Source organism: Cryptomeria japonica, chromosome 1 (assembly GCF_030272615.1).
Source record: "Cryptomeria japonica chromosome 1, Sugi_1.0, whole genome shotgun sequence".
NCBI classification, from domain to species: Eukaryota; Viridiplantae; Streptophyta; class Pinopsida; order Cupressales; family Cupressaceae; genus Cryptomeria; species Cryptomeria japonica.
In genome coordinates, this window is record NC_081405.1 from 221,096,152 (window position 1) to 221,102,374 (window position 6,223).

The window sequence follows — 6,223 nt, forward strand, 5'->3', positions numbered from 1 at the left end:
ATGTGAGCAGGTATTTTACTCAGAGGTTCCACATAAACCGGGTTGGTCATTTTTTGTTAGACATGTTCCAAGAGGAAGGTTGATAAAGTATAATGTGATGGAAGAAGATATTGAAGAAGTAGATGATGATCACGATCGACAATTTCTCGATGATGATGAAGAAGAAGAAGTTGATGTTGATGATGATGGTGATGGTGATGGTGGTGATGACGATAACTAAGACGATGGTGGTGGTGGTGGTGGTGATGATGATGATGATCATCATCATCATCATCATCATCATGATCATGATCATGATGTTCATGATGATGAATGAAATGTATGAGGTATATGATTAGTATATTATCTATTTAATATTGATTTCTTGATAGAATTTTTTTTACATAATTAATTCATTATGTTTTAAATTCTAATGTCATTACATAATTAATTCATGATGCACCTTTTAATATGGAGATGGAGATAGGGAGAGTGACTATTTATGTGACATTTTTTAAACTTTGTGTTTATTTATGGAATTTGGATTGTTTATTATCTATGTGATGGATGTTGATTTAAAATACATATGTGATGAATTACATGTTTATGATGATACATGTGACATTTTTTGAACTTTGTCTTTATTTATAGAATGTGGATTGTTTATTACCTATGTGATGGATGGTGATTTATTATACATATGTGATGCATTACATGTTTATGATGACACATATGTGATGCTAATCATGATGCTCAATTATATATATGATGATACATCATGTGATGCTTATGATACATATGTATTTATTGTTTATCAACTTACAAATGTAGTAATGATTATGATGCTCAATTGATGGTGTTGATTTCATGTATAGTCCCAGTGTGATGTTGTCACCCTTGGTGGGAAGAGGCCGTTGACTACAGACATCGTCAACCATTTAGTTGAGGATCTTGCATAGTCTACATAAAGTAAAGGTAAGGAATTAAAAAATTTACAATGATTTTGATGACATCTTTTTATTATTTAATACTCTTTTTGTCTACAAATTTCATGTTGTTCATGTTGTGTACTATGTAATTTTTAGCTAACATAAGATAATTGAATTACATGTGCAGGAACCTGAACCCCTTTGACGAGGATCCTACACAGTCTCATGGATGGACAAGTATAACTAGTCAATACACCCTATAGAAATAGTTTATTTTAAAAAAATTACTTGGAAAACAAACTTCCTCAATTTTTCAAACCTCGACATTAGCAACAAATCTAATACAGTTATCAACACTTGAGGCCCCAGTTGGACTTATTCAAATTTTAATCCCAAAATCAACTTTAGGGCCGACTTCTTCATCAACATTACCCTCATTTGCAAAATTTCTCTCACATTACCAATTAACTCTCTCATTTGATGGAGTGTAGGTACCCCTAAAAAGGTATTTGTCAGATGTGTCTTCCTCGAGTGAGGGAAATGCAGGAATAGAAAATAAAAGTGAGACATGTAGTAGGTCTACAATAGGGAGATCAACAAGAGGTCAAAATATTAGAAAAAAATTCAATAAACGCATGAAATTTTTCCTTGCTCAAGGGGGGTCATGTTCTTATGATGATGAGACCAAAGGCGACATTGAGGTGCTATTGAGGTACAAATATCTACAGAAACAATGGTTGCCCAAGGAACTTCCTCCAATAAACACCAATTTTTGTGTTAACGATAGGATATATCACATAGCACCTTCGTCGTTACATGGTTTCAACCTATTTTCCATGGACGACGTAAAGGTCTGTTACAACAAAGTTGTTGAATTGATGGAGTTTGTCGGACCTTGTTACAATTACAATAATTGGATGCAGATTGTTCGATATATAAAAAGTATGCGTAGGTATGCACTATCAGCAAATTATATACAACGGAAAGATGATGATCAAATTAAACGAGTGGATGTATGCATTGATGGTTGGCCAAAAGCAACAAGGAATATTGCAGGTTTTATAAATAGTATGCGACCTAGGTCAACTAATAAACAACCCAATTGCATATTTGAGGTGCGTGAGGGAAATCATGTATTCGTATGTACGATAAAATCAATAAGTGCAGGCGAAGAATTTCTAATCGATTACAGTTTGAATCGTATAGATACAAACAAAGTTAATATCATGGGGGTGGTACGTACTATATGCCATTTAAATTAACCAACTTCCAATTAATGAATCCAATATACCATTCTATTATGAAGTTTTTTTGCTAAGTCTATTGGTTTAATTTCACTAACGTTTTTTATTTTTTTTCTTTGTCACAGGGCGACATGGATCCATCACATAGCGCAGACAGGGATGTAGGTTGCGACACTTCTACTGAGCAGGTAGACTTCATTGTAATTGTACAAATTAGATAGACACAAACTGTTACATTATTATGTTCTTTTTTTGAGTGATTTAGACTAATTTTGTAATTGTTAATGATATTCTTGACATAGACGGATATTCGGGGAAAGGGAAAAGGAGCTACAGTACCTGAGCACCTCTCTAAGGATGTGGACTCAACAGGATTAAGTGATGATGACCCTGAAAAGTCCACACACCCTATGGAATTCATAAAAAGGCCTCTTAGAAAGATTAGTAAAGAGATTGTTTCTTTGGCAGCCGTGCATCCTATGACTACTGAGATACGAGAGAGGGTGCAAGTATTGATTCGAATAGCAGAAAACTTGCAAGTAAGCAGTAATGAAAGCTTTAATTATAACAAAAGTTCAATAATGGTTTATATTTTATTCTCTTTTATGTCATTAACTAAAATACGTACGTGTTGTTTTTACAACAATTTATGCGCCCTCATAAAAGTGGTGGCCATGATCAGGGTGTTGCAGGTACTTTAGGTGATGACGATTTTCTTGGATTATCACTTTGAATACCCAAAACACATCATACTTGATACTGTCAATGTTCATAATAAAGGTTCATCCTTGTTTACAATTCTTGCACTTTTCATATATTTAATGTTTGATATATTTCTTTAGATGTTGTCAATGTTCCTGTGCAAATGTCGTCGCCACCTCATCAGAGGTTAGCCCCACTTGTATTGCCGATTGCAATGTCGGCAACACGTAGCATGCAGACATCCTCTACTACGCGTCATATTGGCCTACCCACTATTGGTAGATCCCTCTTTTGCTCTATCTTCTGTTGTGTTTATTTCCCTTCAAGCGTTCTTTCTTGGGGGCATTTCCTAGTGGATTCATTTTTTGCAGGAGGAGATGCACATGAGGATGCCTCAGAGGCGACTACTACTGATAACATACCATCATTTCCTGGATCTTCATGTATTGATAGTATGGGAATGTTGCAGGCCACATTGGTGGTGAGCGATGAAGAAATGATTCCCTTAAAGATATAGGTTTCAAGTACTTTAAAATTATTATTATATATAGTCTAATTGTAATTTACTTTATGATCTCTCATTTTGGACTAATGATCCCATGAATTTTTTGCAGGAAATGATATTTTTTATAAACATCTTAGTGACATTGCATTGCAGATATTTGGGCCCACCATACGTAAAAGGTGGTACATCATATGTGAACTAACCCTAATACACTATTTTGATTTCATATCATTGCTAGAATAGTTTTCCTTTGATCCATTTCTTGAACTGTAATAAATGTAGTTTCAATTCATTTATGAATCTAACAGGTTTGTTTTTGCTTTAAAAGGTGGAATGACCAAGAAAAAAGGTTAAAAGATGAATTGACAAGCCAAATGGTTGAGTGGTTTGGAAATGACACCTTTGACAAAACCAAGCTCCTTGAAAAAGTTGGCACATATCTAAAGTATGTGAGGGACCAATACAGGACCCATTTAGAGAAGAACTTGAAATACGAGCGCCCCCCCATGATTCCAGAGAGGGAACGGAAGGACCTGATTTTAGATGTCAATGAGAGAATTGAAAGGAAAAAAAGGAAATACACCACTAGACGCCAAAAAGAAGGTACGAAATACTATTAAGAATGTAATTATGTACTAATTAATTACTCTTTATATTTATATAATCTAACATATTTTAAACTTTTTATAGACTGAGTGACACGTCAAAGGCAACCAAGGAAAGACAAGAAAAGCACGGGCAACACAAACTCGGCTCTGGTGGTTATATGAAACTTGCTGCACGAATTGTAAGTATCTCGTGTAAATAAAATATTGCATCAAAATATTAATAAATTGCAAACAATTTTTTTCTATCAAACAATGCAAGCAAAATTCACGATACCAAGCAAAAATGCAGGGCTCTAAATTCAATAGAGCGCCCACAGAAGATGACAAGAGAATTGCCTACCAGCAAGGCTATATAGTCGTGGTTGATCGGTTACGAGAATTGAGTGGTCATACACAATATTCGAGTGCATCCGTCACACAGGTAAATATGCTAAATGGAAATTGTTTCAAATTGAATACTTTACCAATAATCTAATTGATGTTGAGTTCCAACATAAAGTGACTATATTTGTTTTAAATAAGCAAGCAATGATAACAACATGCATGACATTGGAATGCAGTCTGCTAATCGTGAAACACCACCTGCACATGAAGGTTCAGATGTGCATCCCAGTAGTGGAGATATTCATTTGCTATTCAAATTTATTTATGTAGTTATTAATACAATTAAACATCTTAATTTGTAATTATAGTAATTAATGTAACCTTTTTTGTTAATATTTTAGAGCATGTAGTCAGTGGTGACCAAGTGGAGCATGATCTGGGTACATAACCTCAGGAACGTGATGTTCCCCAATCAGGTAAAGAGGACCACTGCTATTCCTTTAAACAAATATAATTGCAATTGGTGTTCAACATTAATGTAACCTTTAGTATTTCAACTCCAGATGATCTAGAGGGTGTTCAACATGTTGAGGTTGAGGCTAGACAAAATGATGTGGCCCCATTAGGTAAAGAGCGGTGCAACAATTATGTTCTCTAAATTAATGAAATATTTGTAACAATAATAAAAAATGTTTTGAATTTAACCCATTTGTTTGTTATTGCAGATGACCCCCCTTCGCTTCAGTGTCCTCGTCCTCGGTATAGAACAAGGAATACGTCGAGATCACGAACAGAGGGCAAAACAACTGCAGAGGGGAGAAATGATGAAGAAACCAATGTTCCACTTAGTCTTTTCATAGCTTCAAAGAAAAAACAAAAAAAGAAATGATTGTAATCTACCTTATTTGATAATAATTGATTTTTATGTGTTAATGAATGTAATTATGTGCTAATTAATGGTTATGAATGATATGTGTTAATTAATATTGATGAATGTTGCATGTTAATTAATGTTAATCAATGTTATGTGTTAATGAACGTTATGTGATATTAATGAATGAATGTTATATTTTATTGATGGTAGAAAGAATGAATGAATGAATGTTATAAGATGTTAAAGGGGAATTTAGAGTGATGTAGGGGGGGAGGGGCCAAATGAGCCTTCCACCTTCACGTGGTTGGGCCTGTTAAGTAGAGAATAATAAACTATTCTTGAAACCAAGCGAAGTTCGACAAGATTACACACTTTTAAATATTTCATTATGTTGCACAGTTAATCTTATTGAATAATGTATATTGAATCTTAATTGCAGGGTCCAACAGAGCCAACACGAACAACAACACCACAAGTTGTTGGGTATAATGAACTCCCATATTGTCTTGTATGTACACTAACAATATGAGTTGCTTCTAGTGTTGATATCCATGGCGGGATTGCAAAAGTTATGAATATGCCTCATCTTTGTAAGTTTTTTTATTACTTGTCATTTTCTTTAGCATTTTGTTACTTCATGAATGAGATGTTTTCAGATGTCTATTCCATGAATACCTCTCTATTGTATGCTTCATGATCGATGTGTCTTCAGCATGCCCACTCCATGAGAACCTTTCTCATATATGCTTGTACCTTATGTGTATTTATGTATTACTTCATGGTTTACATGTATGATTCATGCCTTGCATGTATTCCTATGTATGGTTTGTACTTTACATAGCTCCTTCATGCCTTATGAGCATTACTTTATGCCTTGCAGTCTTCTCAAAATATTGCAAAATCATTCAACAAGAAAAAGAGTAGTAGAGGCTACATACCAAAATAAATTAGATCTCCCTCTTTATTTCTTCACTTTCTTCCCTATATTCTTCCTCCCTTCTTTATCTTTTCCCTTTTTCTTTATTTTTCCTTGATATAACTAACCTTTTCTCCTAAAT

General features: G+C 34.2%; 1 long non-coding RNA gene across 1 annotated transcript; it reads left to right on the forward strand.

Moving 5' to 3' along the window:
• The first annotated feature begins 2,720 nt into the window (after positions 1-2,720).
• On the forward strand, positions 2,721-5,186 carry LOC131042912 (uncharacterized). The gene is made up of 10 exons (XR_009105335.2): positions 2,721-2,932; positions 3,039-3,132; positions 3,226-3,335; positions 3,469-3,538; positions 3,688-3,962; positions 4,050-4,146; positions 4,257-4,388; positions 4,693-4,767; positions 4,855-4,917; positions 5,017-5,186. It is a non-coding gene; the product is annotated as an uncharacterized LOC131042912 (long non-coding RNA).
• Positions 5,187-6,223: the final 1,037 nt, after the last annotated feature.